Below are 20,679 nucleotides of genomic sequence, written 5' to 3'. Positions count from 1 at the left end.
ATTCTTGATGTCTGATTTGTGTCCATTTATTCTTTTGTGAAGAGACTGTCTGGTTTGGCCAATGTACATGGCAGAGGGGCATTGCTGGCACATCATGGTATTCTGCCATGTACATTGGCCAAACTTATGCCCAAATAAATTCGTTAGTCTCTAAGGTGCCACAAGGAGTCCTCATTTTTTCAGGTTGATAGAAGCATTCAAGCTCTGGGGATTAGGTTGGCATAGAGATGATACTCAGGGGTGTATACTTTTCACACTCCTGAGTGTTGTAACTTTGTTGACCTAAATTTTAAGTAGTAGTGTACACAAACTGGCTAGAGCCTAGGGAGGAACCAAGAGACATTTTATGGGAAAGTGAGACTAGTATGGGATTCACTGTATTAAATTTGGAACTTTACTCATTTAAATCAGAGCAACACCAACTAAGGGTCAACAACAAACTCTTTGTGCTGAATTGCTTTACTGTAGAAAGACTTGAAGTTGCTCTATTTACACAATAGACTCCCAATATCAGCCATGTGGAACATTTAGATTAAAGGAGCTGATTACACCATCTCAATTTTCTCCATTTCTCCGCTGGGTCCTAGCGCTGCTCTAGACCTCTGACCTGGATCCTCTGCTTTAACAATTTAAGATAGTCTAGGTTCCATATGGCATTTGGTTAGGAGATCAGCTAGTCTGGGAGTGGAGATGGAATAATAAAATTTGGTTTTACTAAAATGATTTAAGACACAATTCCTACAAATTTTCAAATTATTCAGTTAGAAACTCCCCAAATCCTATCATGGGAAAAAAACTGTAGCAGAGCCAAACAAATGGAGCCGAATCAGAGGGAGTGTTGTTCTAGGAAGGACTTTATGGTAACTGGACCATCAAAAACAAACAAACACACAAAACCCCCAAATAACTCAAATAAAAACCACAGCCTTCTTTACATTTCAAAATAAATAACTCTCAGAATACCAGACACATCTATTTTTAAAAATCAATTGGAACCTCTTGGTGCCCTTCTGTAGAGAAAGGGGCAGTAAAACATACAGGATACAGCTTTTACAACACCCTCAAGTGGGAGCAAAATGGACAATTCTCTAGTGCATTAAGTGAGTCAATTAAAACAATATTTTTCTTTTATTATGGCCATTCATCATGATTTAGTTACGGGAAACAAAAACAAAACAAAAAGCAATTCATGGCGTTAAGTTAGCATAAAAGTGCAATAAGAAGCAATTTTCCCCCTCTCTCACAGCACTTCACTTTATAGAACAGAAGTATGTTGTCTTTTCTTGGCACAAAAATGATTCTTTTTTATTGTATGTAAAGCATTAGTACCTACAAACCACAACTGGTATTGGGACCCCATTGGCCAAGGCACTGGATAAACCTACATTGAGTCTCTGTCCTGAAGAATTTATAGTCTAAATAGACAAGATAGGCATAGTATGGACAAAGGGGATGCAAAATAAAAGCAGTAGATTGAGAACTGAGGCACAGAGATTAAGGATGGAGACAGATTCCCAACTCCCATTCACTTGCTCAGGGTCACACAGGTAATCTGGAGTAGAGTTGGGTATTGAGAGTCCCAGGAATCCGTCTAGTGCCTTAACCACAAGGCTATCCTTCCTCCACAGTCTGCATGTTCATGTCCTGTTAGTCTCTGTGAATTATTAGAAACATAATATTGCATTTGCTTACAAATATATAAGTACTAGAAAATGAGCGCTGTTCTGTCAGATTACAGAGATACAAGTAAAATAATTTCCCTTTGAGAACCCGAAACTATCTCTCTCTCTTTGTCAAATTTTTCTCAGGTCTATTTTACAGAAAATTACTTCCAGACAGTTTCACTGAGTAATTATCTCTCCATTATAGTTATGTGATACCTGATTTGAAAAGATGACCTCGCTCAGTCACATATTGTAATACGTATGGCTAATGAGTAGTTAACACAGTAACAGGTAATTCCTGTTTGTGTCTTAATTTGCAACTTAAAATATTCCTCTGAATCATATGGAAACTCAAACCCGTAGGCATTAATGCCATCTCATTAGAACTGATCCTGCAGCTCTTGCTCAGAGAGCTCCCATAGACATCATTTGGCCTCATTTTTTCTTAACCCACCTCTCAGCCTTCATTCTCTAACTCCCCACCCCTTTTCTTGGCTTCCTTTTTCCATCAGAGAAATGCTCAGCAGCCACTTGGATTTGTTCAAAAAGAAGGAGACAAATAATATGACTAAAAGTTATTGAAAAATAAAACCTCAGGTTGTTGACGAAACAAACTCCAAAATGGCCTTCATAAACTGTACCAGTGTATCTGCTTCCTCTCTTTGCACATGTAAAGTGAGCAGTGTCCAGTCCAGGGCTTAAGGGTCCTCCCTATAGCTTGTCATTCTTCTTATTGTTTTATGTTCTTCCTTGATGAGTCCTGTATGATCTGTTAGTGTCCATGCTCATGGAAGTGGAATTTGTGCACCTCTTGGTGTCCTACTTCAGGGTCTACTTCAACAGAAGCAGATGAAAATGTAAATGTCTAATACTTCATTTTAAAAAAAATCACCTTGGGCCTTCTACACCAGTCAGGGCTGTGTGTCCGAGTCCTGTTTGATTGTTTTGTCCCCTGCCCCCTTCTGCTGCATTTGGAAATTCCAAAATGGATGTGGCTCCAGACCTGATGTGAGCAAGTAACAATTTCAACAGCGAATAGCAAGGAGATTGCATGACTTCTATACTTACACTGACTGGAGCAGGGGGAAAGTGGGTCTGAGGGAGGTGGGGATAAGGTGGTGTTAGATATGCATGAATCAAAATGATGTGTACAGTGGCCACATTTAGGATTTTCAGTTACTCCTGGATCCAGCCAGGATTACTGTGTACTCAGGTGTGCTTAAGAGCTACATTTAATTGGGACTGAGAGCACGGGCAGCCATGAGGACCAGACATTGATAGAAAGCCATATCTCTCACAGCCAGCTTTTAAGCCTTATAATCTCTGCTGGTCACATAGATCTAGCAAACAGTGCCAGCTCCCTTCATCTGATTGTGTTCTGAGTAACAAAACACCCTGGACTTCTACAGGAGTGTTCAGTGCTGCTCTTCTCATAAGTCACACCCATTCCCTTGCAGGATCAAAGACTTACTGAGCTCTGTAAGCCAATAAGGGAGTGACCTCTCTAACAACCATTTGGTGTTTTTCTTTTTAAAATTAAAATCTTTATTGGCCCAGTTCCTGTACATAAACGAAAGTGGAGGAAAATCTGGCAAAATTGTCATATAGTAGGGAAGTGCAGATTCATGCTGTTTGGAAAATAAGCAATTTGAGATAAACATGATTTCTCCATAATTACCAATTAGGAATGTGTTTTAAACAGAACAAAGCTGTTTATCTCAAATTACCCTATCTTGCGCATTATCATTGATTTATTACAAGCCTGACTACCCAACCCCTCTGGGCTCCTACAATAATGCATCCTTTCAATGAATTAGCAAAACATTTAAAAATGTAACCAATTTATGCACAGAAGGGCTTGCGTTTAGGATAATGTCAGCAGCGACTGCCCCTCTGAATATTCACTAATCTTTCAAAATCTTGCTTTAAAAAGGACAAATGAAGAATATTGCTTATTTTCCAAACAGCATTTTCCTCAGTGACTGCATCTTCTAAGTAAGCAATAACTGATAAGCAACCCTTCCTATTGGCTTCACCTGCCTGTTGTCCTTGCCCCAGTTAGTTACCTCCTCACTTTCAGCTGCAGATCATCTGGTAAAATGAGCACATGGGGGAAAAAAAAAAAGAAAAGATTTTTTTAACCCAGGGATTATGCTCTGAGAGGAAGCAATCTATCCCAGCAGTGGCAGACAGATGATAAGTTTTTCACAGATGATATAGCTCTCATAGGGTGAGTTCTCTGTGATATTGTTCTTTAGCTTGTAGATTTGGTTCTCTAGTAAGAAAATAAATGTCTGGTAAATTTTTCAAGTGACTTTTGCACCCACAAGGGTAATTTTTACTGGTCAGCAGATGGTTAGATTGTCTTGGAGCTGACTTTGGATCCTAGACTAACTAGAATCACCCATATGTTCTCCCCTACCCCCTACCCACAGGACAATTTCTTGGTTTTTTTTTTTCCATCTATCTTTCCTTCTTGAAAAATAACCTGAAAGTCTAAGAGCTTTATTATTATTGAAATGCTGTAGAATAATGAGCTCACGGCTGTGGAATTTTAAATCACCAGGATTCTAAATTTCATTAGTTAATGATGGATGGATCTGATACGGGCCCATGTACAATTACCTGGTTCTACCGTAGTAGTTTCCCTGCAGGTGTCACTGGAGAGAATGGCTTCTCACAGCCAGTCCAGGTTATGCTATGGGGGTTTGGAGTGTGGAGTCGCACTTCGGGAGGGCCAGGGTTGACCTCCTTTGTGAATCGTTCATGCCAATGACTGATTCCCAGCCACAGAGTCCCTGGATTAATTTATATATCTTTTTTGCAGTTCTTTTCTAAACAATTCATTCCTGTCTTTTATTAAAATGATCTGGACTGGTACTTTCAGAACATCTATATGAGGGAAGATTAAAAAGACTGGGGACTGTTGATCTCAGAAAAGAGACAACTAAGAGGGGTAGGGTATATGATAGAAGTCTATAAAATCATGAAAGGTGTGGAGAAAGTGAATAAGGAAGTGCTATTTACCCCTTCACATAACACAAGAATGAGGGGTCACCCAATGAAATTAACAGGTTTGAAACAAATCAAAGTACTCCTTCACACAATACACAGTCAGCCTGTGGAACTTGTAGTCGGGGGATGTTGTGAAGGCCAAAAGTATAACTGGGTTCAAAAAAGAATTAGATAAGTTCATGGAGAACAGGTCTGTCCATGACTATTAGCCAAGATGGTCTGGGACCAGCCCCATGCTCTAGGTGTCCCTAAGCCTCCAACTGCCGGAAGCTGGGACTGGATGACCGGGATCACTCGATACTTGCCTGTTCTGTTCATTCCCTCTGAGGCATCTGGCACCAGCCATTGTCTTAAGATAGGATACTGGGCTAGATGGACCATTGGTCTGATCCAGCGTGGCTGTTATGCTCTGAAGAACTATGCTGTAGAGAGGTAGGAAGAAAATTCAGATTAATTGCTATGATTTTGGGTAATTTGGATTTACCATTCAGTAAATTCCTGAATAATCTGTCTCTTACTTCATCCAGTGAATCTATATTTGGACATAAATTACATTATATGATTAAAAAATTAAATGAATTAACATTCATGATTTCTCCTGATTTCTTTTACAATGTATGGATTGTTCTGAATCATCTTCCTCGCAAGTTTGGAGATTTTGAATCTAATAACTATTGCATTAGAAGAGGTCACTGCAGTCACTAAATATGATCTGAATGTTGATCCATCCCAGATTATTTTAACTGTCCATTGTTATCTCCAGAAGCTTTTTGTCCGAGTTTAATTTTAGTTGCCAAATTTTCAAAGATTACAAAATTAGACAATCTCTAAACAAGTCTGAGACTTTTAACATTCCCTTTTATACCTATGTGGGCCAATAGAGTAATTCTATTCAATTTTCAAGGAAGTGTTTCAAATGTTTGTTCTTTTGCGTCCATGTTTTTGATTTGGACGTACAGTATAGAAGGGTAAATTCCATTATTTTCTCTAGTGTTATATAAATGAATGAATACTTTTCAGATCTTTGGGTGAATATAAAAAATTTCTACCATATGTAGGAGAATATATATTTGTAATTTGCTGCTCCATTTTTTACCTGGGAAAAACTCTGTCCTTTGGAGAGCCATAATTTCATGGGCTAATTCTCTGAAATATCTTCAGTTCTCTTTCAGATGGAGCCCAGAAGGTTACCTATGGACTTCCATCCTTCTTGCCCAGCCTTATTTCATATCTCTGGGCATCCACAAGGGCAGGCTGTAAAACAGCATGAATTCCAATGTGAACAATATGCAGATGACACCCAGGCCTACACCTTCTTGCCAGCACATGTACACAACATAATTTCCCAGCTAGGAGACATCCTAGATGTCTTCCTAGGAGACATAAGCACCTGGATTAAAAGCAGTTGGATGAAACTAAATTTGGGCAAGGGATCAATGATGCTGGTGGGGAGAAAGAAGCTCTTCAAAGAATTTGTCCTCACAGTAACATGACCTTTTTATACTGAGGTCGTTCTGCAGTCTTTGGGCCCTCTCTTCTCCCTGATAATAGTCACAGAAATAGCTATGACTGTAAAAAATGTTCTCTTCTGAGTTCCTCTGGAGATTCTGTGACTGTCTTCTTGTGTCAGACACAGATTTCAGCAATATTTAGCAATGCAGATCACCAAAAGCTTATTTCATTACTCTGGTCTCTTCAGGGCCTATCCATGGCTTCAGCTGTGAAACCTTCATGGGAGTGCCTGGTGCTAGCTGTTGGACTGCCTCAGTCTCCAATATTATGTGTCTACTCATGGCAGCTATGTTCCACTGGAACAGGGAATTGTCCACCAAAAACATGAAGCTAGCATGTGCTGGAGATGGGCTAGATTCTGAGAAAGCTCCATAGTTGTGAAAATCACACCAGAAGGACAATGGCTCTAACCACTTTCCAAATAAAATATAAATGCACCTCACTGACCTAGTGCTCCTATAATAACTTTGTTTCCTTTTGAGTGTAAAGATACAGTGTGGTCCAGGGAATAGGTACTGACTGGGACTCTGGAGACTTTGCTTCTCTTCCTTGTAGTGCCATTGAGCTGCTGTGTGATCTTGGGCAAGTCACTTCACCTTTATGTGCCTGTTTGCCCTTCCCACTTTGTTCAGTTGAAATGTAAGATCTCTGTGATAGGGAGTGTCACGGTGTATGTATAGTGACTAGAAATGAGGCACTGATCTCAGCTGGGAACCCTACATGCTACTGTAATAGAAATAGGAAAAAAGTCCCTGAACCTGGGGATGAAGAGAGAAATATTAGATCCTCCATGTGTTTCTGTTAAAAATTTGCTCCGATATTATGGTGATGCACATGTATAAGAACATAAGCAGATAAATAATGAGATAAATGTGTAAGCAATAGTGTAATTTGATATGTTTTCAAGTTTTCTACGTGGTTGGCCTTGTAATTTGCTGTATTACCATTTTAAACATTTACTATGTAAAGTACAATTTTGGGGTACTTAGTGGAAGCATCTGTTCACAATAATTAAACTGCAATGTTTACATCATTTTAACTGCCCTTATTCTTCCCCAGAGGATAAGATGCTGATCCTGTTCCTAGGTCTTCCTTAATCTGCCTTTCAGGTTCCAATTATCCCTTACTGTTTTGTCTACTTCTTTGCTGAATTTAATTCCCAAGTAGACTGTGTGCTTTTAACACCTGTTTCCATTTTGTAAATAAGACAGGGGAGTGTGAGCTGGAAAATGCAATTACACTTATTTCTGATACCAGTTTCAGCATTATTGTAGCTTGTAAATGCCCAAATCTTGAGATGCTCCAAAGAAGAATTATTGACCCCTTCACTCCCAAGTACAGCTGCTTTAGTTTCTGTGCCAAACCAAATGTGGGAGAGTATGTCTCTGAATGTCAGTGCTTAGAGTTTCAGAGTAACAGCCATGTTAGTCTGTATTCGCACCTTAGAGACTAACCAATTTATTTGAGCATAAGCTTTCGTGAGCTACAGCTCACTTCCAAGAATGAATCTATGTACCCTCTCTAGCAAGCATATGCAGCAGCATTCAGCTAGCTAGTATTATCTGACCTATCAGTGACTGAATACCATGTAAATTGGATCCTTTACATTGCAGATTAGGAAATGCAGCATTTGTTGAGGGAAGACTTTAATTTTGATGGATGATGTTAATTTATAATCCTTACAATTGACTGCATAAAGTATTTTTTCTTTAGTAGATCTCAAAGTACTTTATGAAGGTAGATAAGCTGTATTATTCCCCATTCTACAGGTGGTGTAACCGAGGCACAACAGAGAGGTTAAATGTCCTGTCTGAGTGCACATAGGAAATCAGGGGCACAGTTAGAAGACCTGAGTTCCACTCCTATCTCCCAGCTTTATTGTTAATCTTCCCCATCTAGTTACTTATAAGCAGCAGGTGAAAACGAAGAGGCATAAGCCAACTCATATTTTACGTAAGAAGAAAAAAAGATTAAAGATCAGGTTGAGTGACAAGAAAAGGGAGAGATGAAGAAGCAAAAATTGGAATGTTAACTCTCTCTCTCTGCATGGCTTATTGTTATCAAACAAACCTTGTGACAAAGGTTTGGAAAAGGTGACTGCAGCCATCAATGTATTTGGTAGAATATGGAGCTAATTTAAAGGCAGAAATCTGGAAAAAGAGCATTTAATTGCAGCAGACTGAAAAGAGCTAGTACTTAGAGCAGCTGCAAAAACTAGATGATTCTTCACCTGAAAGAACTTAAGAGTGCTGAGAAACTGCAGCAAATGCTAAACAGAATAAGCTGGAAGGAGAGAGGCTTCTTCAAAGAGAAATGGAGCACAGAGAGAATTCCCTGTAGTAGTTATAGATATGTTGGGAAAGTCTTCTATTAGCTCAAATGTAAGTATCTAATTGTTCTTAAATATTTATGGACAAGCTTGTAAATATGTAAATGAGTGCAATCCATTATTCAAGATTTCAAGCTTTGACTTTTAATACAACATAAAAATGTTAATAGTTAAGAATTGTACATTAAAATGGTCTCAGTTGAAGAGTATTTAGTGTGGTAGTCATGCCAGGAGCACTTTGGAATCATTACCTTTTTAGAGTGGTGCTTAATAAATCGAGGAAGTAAGGCATAATAGTTCCTAAAGCAAGATGAAGGCCACTCCTGGGCAAAGTGTGAATGAATCACATCAGCTGTGTCTTAAAAGGCTTGGAGAGTTCTCTGGAGGGCAGGCTGTCTGGGAGACAGCACCCTGCACCTTCCCCTTCAGGAGCCCAGGGAATACCTCAGGATTTCTTAAGTGAGGAAAAATTGAAAGGCCCAGTAATTGTGGGATAGTGTATGTGTTTAAGAAAGGATTCTTTAAATTATTTGCAGTGTTGCTGTAGCTTGGTTGGTCACAGGATATGAGAGACAAGGTAGGAAAGACCTGTAGAAGAGCTCTGTGGAGCTCAAAAGTTTGTTTCTTTCAACAACAGAAAATGGTCCAATAAAAGATATTCTCACACCCATCTTGTCTCTTTAAATTGTTACTGAGCTGCTGGTGTGATTCCAGCATGGGCAGAGTAAACCATCAGAAAAAAACAATGGTAGTTAGCAAGGTCTTCTGGAAAAGTAGAAGAAAAGAAGTTAACAAATGGGGAAATCCTGACCTGCTGCTTACATAAGACAGCAGAAGAAGAAAACAAAATTTAAAAATAAGTATATACATTCATAATGTATAAAGAGAGAGTTTCTTATAGCTTGGCATGGAAGAGCAGGAAGTGGTATATAACTGTATAGATGGTTTCAGGGAAATATTACCTGTTATTTCAGATGTGATTCAATATTAATATAACCATGGGCAGTGGGTATCGTAGGCAAGGAAGGCAATGCCTCCACAAACAGCATAGTGTGGCCCGACCTGCACTTCACAAGGTCCGCCTTCCTGCCTGCTGCTCCCTTCTGTGGCTGAGAGGTTGGGGCAGGCAGGCTGGGGGCCCTGGTGCCCAAGACCATGCCACAGGCCAAGTCCTCCTGGCACTGGGACCATGCTAGGGCCAGGGGCGCTCCAGCGGTGCCACCTGCCTGCCCAGCTCTGAAACCACGCTGGAGCTGGGGGCACTCTGCCTGCCCTCCCAATGCTTGGACTGGGGTCAGGGGTGGGGATGGCGGCGGCGGTGGTGGTGGGGGAAGTGGTGTGCTCCGGGCTCCAGTGGGGGAGCAGAAGGGGCAGGTACTTGGGCAGAGGGGGAGGGGCCAAGGGCTAGCCTCCCCCAAGGGCGCATTCACCCGCCACCCATGAGTATAACAATCCAACTATGTATTCATCACTTAGTTTGGAATGCATCTCTCAAGGTGCTTAAGGTATGATGGAAACCCAAGATAATTATATTTACAATGAGGTAGAAGTCATAAATTCAAGGGATGACTTGGAAAGAGCTCTTTCTGTGGCCAGATTTAACTTGTATGGACTATCTGCATTCTTTATATTTGATAGAGATGTATCAGTGTTGTTCCTTGTGTAATGCCAGCAGCAAATTTTGCCCAGTGTGGTTTAGTAATACTTGTTTAACCAATATAATATAATTGTGCTAGGGTTACTGGAGGTGAATAACTGAATTATCTGTAAATGGAAATTGCATGTTATGGTACTCAGTTTTAACTTGTTGACTGGGAAATATGTTGACAAATATCTCACATGTGAAATATCTAAATGATCATTAGAATAATTTAAGAACAGTTTACTAGATGTCCCAAAAGCGACAGTCCTGCAATTGTGGAAGAAGGCTATGATTAAAAAAACAACATGGTTTAAAGGGGAACCAAAGGCATCTATAAAAAATAAACAAATGGAAGAAAGGAGAAGTTGATAGTAATGAATATAAATCAGAAGCTAGGAACTGTAGAAAACTGATAAGGGAAGCAAAGGGACACAAGAAGAAATCTATGTCCAGCAGGGTTAAACACAATAGGAAGGAATTTTTAAAATATATTAGGAGCAAAAAGGTACTGGTCCATTATTAGATGGAAATGGTAAATTTATCAGTAATAATGAAGAAAAGGTAGAAATGTTTAATAAAAATTTCTGTTCTTTATTTGGGGAAGAACACATGTAGTGTTATCATATAGTGATGACACTCCATTCTACCTGTATCTCTGGAGGATGTTTAACAGCAGCTACTGAAGTTAAACATTTTTAAATCAGCAGATATAAATAACTTTCATCCAAGTGTTTTAAAAGATCTGGCAGAGGAGCTTGATGGACTATTAATGCTGATTTTCAATAAGTCTTGGAGTAGGAAGTTAAAGAAGACTGGAAGCAAGCTAATGTAATTCCGATATTTAGAAATGGTAAATGGAATGGCCCCGTTAATTCTAGGCCTGTCAGCCTGACGTCAATCCTGGGCAAAACAATGAAGCAGTTGATATGGGACTCAATTAATAGCGAACTAAAGGAGGGAATGTAATTAATGCAAATCAACATGGGTTTATGGAAAATTAACTGAATCCTGTCAATCTAACTTAATATATATTTTGATGAGATTACAAGTTTGGTTGATAAAGGTAGTAGTAGTCACATAATATACTTAGATTTCTATATGCGGGGTGCTGGAACTAGGGGTGCTGGAGGTGCTGCCGCTCCCTTTGGCTTAAAGTAGTAATTAAAAACACCAAATACATACTTTCCATTATCAGCACCTCCACTATTAAAATTGGTCCAGCACCCCTGTCTGGAAGGTGTTTGATTTGCTACTGCATGGCATTTTGATTAGAAAACTAGAACAATATAAAATTAACATGGCATAAATTAACTGGATGAAAACCTGACTAACCCATAGGTCTCAAAATGTGATTGTAAATTGGGAATCATCATCAAGCGGGTGTGTTTTCAGTGGGGTCTTGCAGGGTCTGGCTCTTGATCCTAAGCTATTTAACATTTTTATCAATGACCTGGAAGAATACATAAAATCATCACCACCGATAAAGTTTGCAGACACACAAAATGGGGGAGTGGTAAATAATGAAGACTGATCACTGATACAGAATGATCCTGATTGGTAAATCGGGTGCAAGCAAACAATATGCATTTTAATATGACTAAATATAAATGTATACATCTAGGAACAAAGAATATAGGCCATACCTATAGGATGGGGAACTCTTTCTGAGGCAGCAGTGACTGAAAAAGATTGAGGGCTGTGATGGGTAATGAGCTGAACATGAGCTTCCAATGTGATGCTGTGGTCAAAAGAACCACTGCAATCCTGGGATGCATGAAAGGGGAATCTTAAGATGGGTCTTTTACCTCTATATTTGGCACTTGTGGAAGTACTTCTGGAATATTGTGTCCAGTTCTGGTGCCCACAATTCAAGAAGGATGTTGATAAATTGGAGAGGGTTCAAAGTAGAGCCATGAGAATGATTAAAGGATTAGAAAACACGCCTTACACTGATAGACTCAAGGAGATCAATCTATTTAGTTTAATAAAGAGAGAGTTCAGGAGGGGACGTGATTACAGTCTATAAAAACCTACATGGGGAACAAATATTTAATAATGGATTCTTTAATCTAGCAGATAAAGGTATAACATGATCCAATGGCTGGAAGTTGAAGCTAGACTAATTCAGATTGGAAATAAGGTGGAAATTTTTAACAAATCAGAGTAATTAACCACTGGATTAATTAACAAGAGTAATTAGCCAAGGATCATGGTGGATTCTCCATCAGTGACTATTTTAAAATCAAAATTGGAGGCTTTTCTAAGAGATGTTCTAGGAATTATTTTGGAGAAGTTCTATGACTTGTGTTTGGTGATCAGAGTAGATGCTCAGAATGGTCTCTTCTGCCCTTGGACTCTAGTAATCTTCAGTTTTCAAACATTGATTCATAAACTTATTTTGAAAAACATCTCCATAAATTGGCAATTGTTAAAAATACTTTTGATATGGGATGTTAGAGTGGCTAGGTGTTGCATTTTTTAACTAGTGCTTAGTATCCTTAAGGCAACATCACAGATTACCCATAGATTTCAGTCTTGTGTACATAGAATACTAAGTAGTATTTTTCTTTCTAACTTCTCACATCATTACGGTAACTTAGAAAGAATGTTGCTGCTCTAGAAACTATCTCTCTCCATATATATTTAAAAAAATTAAAATACCGTTAGTTTTGAAGATTGGTATCACTCTATTTGTTTATAAGAAACAGAAATCATTATGCCCACTAAACAAACAAACAAAGATCTTTCTCTATCCATAATGCTGTTATTGTAATCTTTTGTAAATGTCATTTTTCAATGTTGTAGTAACTTCTGTAATCAGCCCAAATATACAATTTTTCAGTGTAGTGTTTTAAATAACAGATTTGAATGTGATATTGAATATAAAACAACTTCTCTGTCTAATTTTGATCAGGCATCCTGTTACATAAGCCTTACATAAGCACATTTTTATTTGCATTACAATTCAACTCTTATAAATGTTAAATGACCCTTCCTCATTCAAAATGAAACCCAGGCTGCCTATTTCCATGTAATAAATGTTAATACAAAGACACTTCTCATTAGCCTGACCTTTTTCTAGAACTTCTTGCCAAATAATTCATTACTGTTTAGTATTTAGTATTACTTTTTATTTCTCCATAATTGTTACTGCTTTCACCTTTGTTGACCACTTTTGCCATGTATTAATCCAATTCCTCTCGAGGCATTGCGTATCTCTCCATAGTATGCCTGTTCAGTTGTCGTCCCATCTTTATTTTTTGCTCTTGGATACAGTAGCTCTTCAGCATATTATTATTTGTTTTTCATTCATAGAGGGCCCAGCTGAGATGGGGATCCCGTTGTGCTAGGTGAAGTACATACACATAGTTAGAATGAGTCTCTGCTGCAAAGAGCTTGTAATTTAACTACAGCAGACAGAAGATGGGAGGAAATATTAACTCATTTTACAGAGGTGGAAGTGAGTTACATAGAGATTAAGTGCTTTGCACAATGCACACAGGGAGCCTGTCAGAGATTTCCTGAGTCCCAATTATTTTTCCTTTCTAACAGAAACTTTCAATATATATTTAACGGGGGGAGGAATTTATGCTATCTTGCTGTTTTAGGGCAATCTTCATTTACAAATCAGCTGCCTGGAAACATATTTTAGATTGCTTCTCCTCCTTCAAACAAGCAGTTATCCCACAGACATGAATTTATAAGAAATTGAAAATGAATGTAGTAATTGCCTTTTCCTTGCTATTGCCCCATAACTGTCTGAGATGTATGTACAATATTAGATATATTATAAGATGTTAGGGTCATTAACTAATACAAATGAACAAAAATCAAAGTAAAAAATAAGTGTCATGTACTCATAAAAATTGAGGGATTAAGGTCAGAATTTTTTCATTGTAAAAACTGGGGTCACAGCTTGAGAAAGTTTCAGAAGCTCTGCATTAAATTGACATATTTATGTCTGCTAAGAAATGGACAATATAATCATGAAAAGTACCAAAGACCAACCACTGAATAATTTTAAGTTTATCAATAATAAAGAAATGTGCACTAGAGAATTGGTGAGGGAGATTAGGCTTTGGAAGGTAGACGGAAGAAATGAAAAAGAGCCATAAAACTAACCAGAAAAGAAGAAAATTAATGAGAGACTCAAAAGTATGTTGAAAAGCAAGTCTTCTAACTGCTTATCACTTCCATTTTAGTTTATACCTGTCACTTCACAAATGATGAATCTGATTCAGATCTAAATTACACTGGTGTAAATCAGGAGTAACTCCGCTGTAGCCAATGGAGTTACACAAGTTTAAAATGGGTGTGTAGTCAGAATCAGACCCAACAGATTTTATTTAACCAATTTTTTGTATTCCCGCACAGAAAATTTGGTTAAATAAAAGAGACTGTTGCAAAAATGCATATCCAACACTGCCATTTGATGATGTTTTTCCATAGATATGTATTTACTTTTTTTCACCTGTTGTACTATGCACCTTTGCATCATGTAATTACAAGTTACATTTATAAAGTCAATTTTCTGTGGTCAGATGCTGCCTGTGCAATAGTGAAGAACATAGTGATTCCTCTGTCTGAAGAATTAGATGGTCATCAGTTGATGAGAGCTTGAGAGCTTGCATTGAAAATCTCTCAAAAGTTTGAGTCCTGAAATATGTGATGTTAAATTCTTTCACTACTAGTTAACCACCTCAAATGAGAATATTGCTATTTTTAATATGAAAAGCGTGATTATAAGCAAAAAATATTGTGCCTTTTGAGTAGGCATTTATCTGTCCTCATCACCATACTTTGAGCATGCAACACCAATGTGAGGTAGGGAAGTAAAATAATCTTTTTACCCTGTGGCAACTGGGATCCAGAAGGGCAGGTCTTTAGCTGCTAATAGGAGGGATTAATATAGCTCTGCTTAAAACTCTGGTATCAATGTTATACACCAACATAGTATGTCAGCTTTTGATGTGGTATATAAAAGGTAAAATAGTAGTAATATTAACAGCCCAGAAAATGAGTTACTAAAATCTACAAAAATATTTCCTAACATCCCATATGCTTGCTAAGCAGAAGTCTTTACCTGGCCACATTATGATGTTACAAAATGATTTTGTAACCCATACAAAGTGTTCATCTGCAGATAAATCCAAAGACCTAAACACCTAGATCCCACTACTATAAACATTTATGTTCACATGTGGAAACTTGAACTATTATCTAAGTAGGTTTCAGAGTAGCAGCCATGTTACTCTGTATTCGCAAAAAGAAAAGGAGTACTAGTGGCACCTTAGAGACTAACTAATTTATTTGAGCATAAGCTTTTGTGAGCTACAGCTCACTTCATCGGATGCATCGAAAGCTTATGCTCAAATAAACTGGTTAGTCTCTAAGGTGCCACTAGTATCCTTTTCTTATTATCTAAGTAAACTGCCAGAGAAGATGCCATTCCAAACAAGCACTGAAGATCACCAGAATTTGTTTTACTAGATTTCTTCTCTATCTGCCACCTTCCTCATGTGATCATCACACTAAGAATTAGTTAACACTGTTATAGTACTAACTAGAATCATAGAATATCAGGGTTGGAAGGGGCCTCAGGAGGTCATCTAGTCCAACCCCCTGCTCAAAGCAGGACCAATCCCCAATTTTTGTCCTAGATCCCTAAATGGCCCCCTCAAGAATTGAGCTCACAACTCTGGGTTTAGCAGGCCAATGCTCAAACCACTGAGCTATCCCTCCCTGCAGCTGAAGTGTTAACTCTGCATTATCATCAGCATAACAGTGAAATCATAATAATGAATTGTAGCAATCATGCAGATGCATACAATAGTCATAGTCTCAAACCTTTCAAGACTCATGATCACAAATAAATGAATTGAAACTAAATTTACTCCAAAAGAATTAACAAAGGCTGTTCTAAAAAATATGATTTGAAATCAGTCCAAATCTATTTTAGACAGGCTCACCCCAGGCTGCAAAGAAAATCTAAACGAAATCAAGGAGAGCTGAGAAGTGTGAAAAAAAACAAGAAGGTGGCCTGAAATGTTTCAGACAAGATCAATTGCGTTAGGAGGGCACATAAATGAATCTGAACCATCTTCAAACACTGGATATAAAGAGTAAATTAGAAGTTTGGGAGTTAAATTAATCACCTGAGAGTGAAGAAGCTTTAAATTAAAGAGGGTTACAGCCTGTTAAAATTGTTCAGAATAATTCCAAACTGAGGAGAGTCTTAATAGTACCATAATAGGTTTAAAAAATAGGCAAATATTCTTTCAATTACTATTTTGGAATAAAATAAAGGGAACATGTTATGGGTTTAAAACACTGCACTCAGTGACAGCTAATAAAGATACTTGTGACAACATATGGAATTCTCATTTGAGCTACTCAGTAAGATCTTTGCAATGAAACTTCAGAAGGCTTTGCTGATAGAGTTCACTCTAACTTTTCTATGAAAGTTACAGAGAAATCATTGCCCATCATTTTAGGCGGGATTAAAGTCTGTAAATGGTCACTGTGGATTAAAGATTCAAAGTCCATTAATATTATGCAAAAGCACAGCAGGACAGAACATTAGCTAAAGCTGTACAAAGTTCAAGTACCTCTATATTCCAGTTCTCAAAAAGCCCTTAGCTTAGTTATTCTTCATTTGGATTCAAAACACCGGTTTTGAACTTTAATCTTCCTCAGCTTTAAAAGGTTCCGAGGGGAATAACCGGGAACATTCTGCACCAAGGTTTTCAAATGGCTCTTTTCATTCATGATGATAAACATTTGCATTTCCCATGTGTAACCTTGTGTGCTACCTTCTAACTGTTCACAAATGGAATGTCTGATTGGCTAGCTTTGCTCTATGAGAAAAGCAAAACCTTCATCCAACAAGAGCAGATACAGCAGAAGCATTGACTAGCTGTCCCTAATAAAAAACACACACACAAACCATTATGATAAATGGCTGCTTAATAGCTGTGAATGCATCAGATAAGAGTTTAGTCTAAGAACCACTTTACTGTTCTTTTTAATTTAAATTTTGATTGTCGTGACAAATAGACCTAAAAATGGAGGAATGGAAAGATAAGAATGTAATGCGAGAAAAGTCATAAATATATAATTAATATACTATGCTGAAAACATTTGTAACAATATTTTCTGGATACAGGGAAAGAACATGCATGAAACTAACACATAAACAAAGGACTATTAACTTTAGTGGAATTTTACCTGATCCACACCAGTGTGAGAGGCGAATCAGGCCCATTAAACCTAATTGCATTCTGTTATACTGTCGAACTCTGTTCATGAGACATTCTAATCATCTCTTTTAATTTCTAAAATACTGCCAGTCATTACCAGGTCATCTTCATCAGATGCTTCTTTTTGAAAATTCCAAAGCTCCTTGTTTTTCCTTAACTTGCTTTAATTCTCATCTATTGTTTTTCATTTTTAGAATTTATTTTTTAGTTTGTTTCACTAGCCACAATGCAAGTCGACAACAAAAGAAGCAATATCAAATACAGTACTCAGATTATTGGTATTGTTTCAGGTAATTTATAGAGACACCCTCCGGGTTCTGTATTTCAGGTTGTAGTGAGTTTTCCACTAAAAGTGGAATGCAATTCAGCAGGATACAGAGATCATTACACATGTGGAATATTTCAAGAAGGTAAAACTTTCTTTTTCTAGATTATTTTTTTAATATGCTTTACAGCCTTATTGATAACACTAGAAACTGTGGGTGAAGCTCAACTTTTAAAATATAATGTTTTTTTCCAGGTTTCTGTAGCATAACAATTTTAAAAAATCATATACTTGAAAAGCTCCCAAAAGAGCAATTTTTTTTTAGTTGCTGGGCTTCTTCACAATAGCTGTTTTATTCTTCATCATGAAGATGGAAAGAACACTGTATCTTTGTGAGACCAAGAGGTTGCCAGAGGGCAAGGCTGCCTCTGTAGTGGAGCCACACACTCCACTCCTTGGACAACTGTTGGATGTCATCCTGGCTAATTATCTAGGAACTTCTCCGTGTCCTTTTTTCTTGCTTCCAAATATTGTTGCTTCTGCTTCCATAATATTTCTAAGGTTCATCCTTTTTCTCTCTATCCCGACAGTTAAAATCCCTCCTCATCTCCCACCTTGATTACTTTCCAGCCTTCTGAATCACCCCTTCCAATCTATTCAGAACAATGCTGCTCAGATCATCTTCCTGAACTATCATTCAGTCCATTTCACCTGCTCTCTAAAATCCTCCATTAGCTCTTCCTATGTCATCACATCGAGTTCAAGCTGCTTGTCCTCCCTTTAAAAGGCTCTTCCTAGTTCTGGTCCTCCCCACTTGTCTCCTCTTGTTTCTTATTGCTTTGCCCCCTCTTCTCTGCTTTGCCAATGTCGACAAGTCTTGTTTTTCCATTTTGCTTCTCACACAAATGTCTCTGCATTCTTCCATGCTGCCCCTTACACAAGGCATCTCTCTGTTGTGAGAGAACTGGATTTGATATAATCTACAGCCATCTAGTGCATTTAACACCCTCCCACACCCCTAACCTGGAAATGAGGACACCACAGAGTCAGGAGAAAAATCTGGCCTTGCTTAGACAGACAAAAACAGCTGCAAGGTGCAGTGTTACTGACTGGGATAGAAAAGTGAAAGGACAGATTCATAAGAGCAGGTGTGTGTGTGTGTGTGTGTGGGGAATGTGGAAAACTGATCTTGATTCTGATTGTGTTTTGTAAGTTTTTTTTTTTTTTTTGTTTTGTTTTTTTGCTGAAGCTGCTTCTCTTGATAAGGAGCATAATTAATTGTTATTGGCCACTGTTAGGGAAATTTGTTACCCTGTTAGGGATTATTACGAGTTATGTGCTTTGTCTCAGCAAAATCTGTAAAGAGTTTAGTTAGAAAGTGTGCTTTGGAGCAGTCTGAGGAAGCTTTTCTGTGGGCAAACTGTGGCTCCTTTACTGTTTAAAGTGTGGCTTGCAAGCCCCCCATGCCACCCCGCTTCTCTGCCTACCAGACTGGGAGAGGGGAGCTCAGGATTACTGCCTTGTCGTAGGGAGGTGGGGTAGGGGCTTCTGTCCAGCAGGGAGGGGGAGTCTGGGGCTTCAGCCCTGCAGGGCGCACCTGTCGGGGCTTCAGCAGGAGTGAGGCTGATGCCCCGAGCCCTGGCTCCTGGCAGCAGGTGTGCCCCAACTCTCAAACTTCTGAAGATTTTTTTTATGTGGCTCAGAGCTCAGTAAGTCTGGCCACCCTGCCTTATAGAAATAGGTAAAACCATTCTTGTTTGTACCAAAAACTGTCTCCATTGATTTATTCCTGACACCGCCTGGAAAGAAACAGTTAAGTTACCACTGCTTTGGGTTCTGAAAACCCTGGGTAACACTCCCACTTTTGAAAAAATTACTTGCCAAATGGCAAAGCTCTTCTGATGATCTCTAGTTATTGCAAAACAATCTTAATTTTTCTAATATGTACTGACTGGAGGAATGAGTTATGCTAAAATATCCGAAGTCTAGTCCAGTCTTACACTGAAACTGTTTAGAGTTTGGTACAATATTTAGTTCTCTTTTGGTAGTCTCCAATATGGACAGAGAAGTCATCTTTAGTTGAGTTTTTGCCTGTCCTAACTAGGCATCAGATATACCTGCTGTGCACACCAGCTCCAACCATGTAAAATATAAGGGCTATTGATCCAGTTTTCTGTACCTTAACTGATGTAATACAGACACCAAATCTATAGCAACGTGGCTTTTCTCAGGCCTCTTATTCCATTAATTGGCATGTTTCACTGACTTATAAAGACTACCAGTTGAGTTAAAATTGTTCAAAAAGAAAGTTCTTACAATAATTTAGTTTGCTGCTGCCTGTCTGTACTATTTCAGCTGGACAATTTGTTATAAAATAGCTGGAGAGTTTCCTATATGCACTATTTGCAGTTTCTGGCAATGAAGAACTTTATCACATTATTATTTCTATATGTCCGATGAAGTGAGCTGTAGCTCACGAAAGCTCATGCTCAAATAAATTGGTTAGTCTCTAAGGTGCCACAAGTACTCCTTTTCTTTTTGCGAATACAGACTAACACGGCTGTTACTCTGAAACCTATATGTACAGAGCATTTCATTCCTTCTGAAAATAAACATTAAACAAGTAATGGCCTGCCACTGAAAATCTCAGCCATGTTTGTTTTTTCCTTCCCCCACAGTTCCTACTTACCTTTGAGAATGCCAAATATTGGAGGGGGCCTTCATTTCACTATGCTATTCCTAGAAGTACTACTTTTAGCAGGTGATGAAATACAGTATAGCACAGAATCAGTAAATCGGCAATGTTGAGGCCATTACTTCAACAGCAACAATAAAGATGGTGGATGGCTCAAAGAATGATAGACCTCCATTCTACTTAAACCCTCCTCTTTTTTTCACCCCCTCCTCTCCCTATTCCGGTATGTCTGCTTATTACTGTTACCCCTTTCCCCCATGTTATATCTATGTAGTATTATTTGGTCTTGCAGCTTTGA

The sequence above is a fragment of the Lepidochelys olivacea genome (assembly GCF_965140295.1).
Source record: "Lepidochelys olivacea isolate rLepOli2 genome assembly, chromosome: 8".
Lineage (NCBI taxonomy): Eukaryota > Metazoa > Chordata > Testudines > Cheloniidae > Lepidochelys > Lepidochelys olivacea.
The sequence above is the reverse complement of the archived record's forward strand: the minus strand, read 5'-3'. Positions refer to the sequence as shown.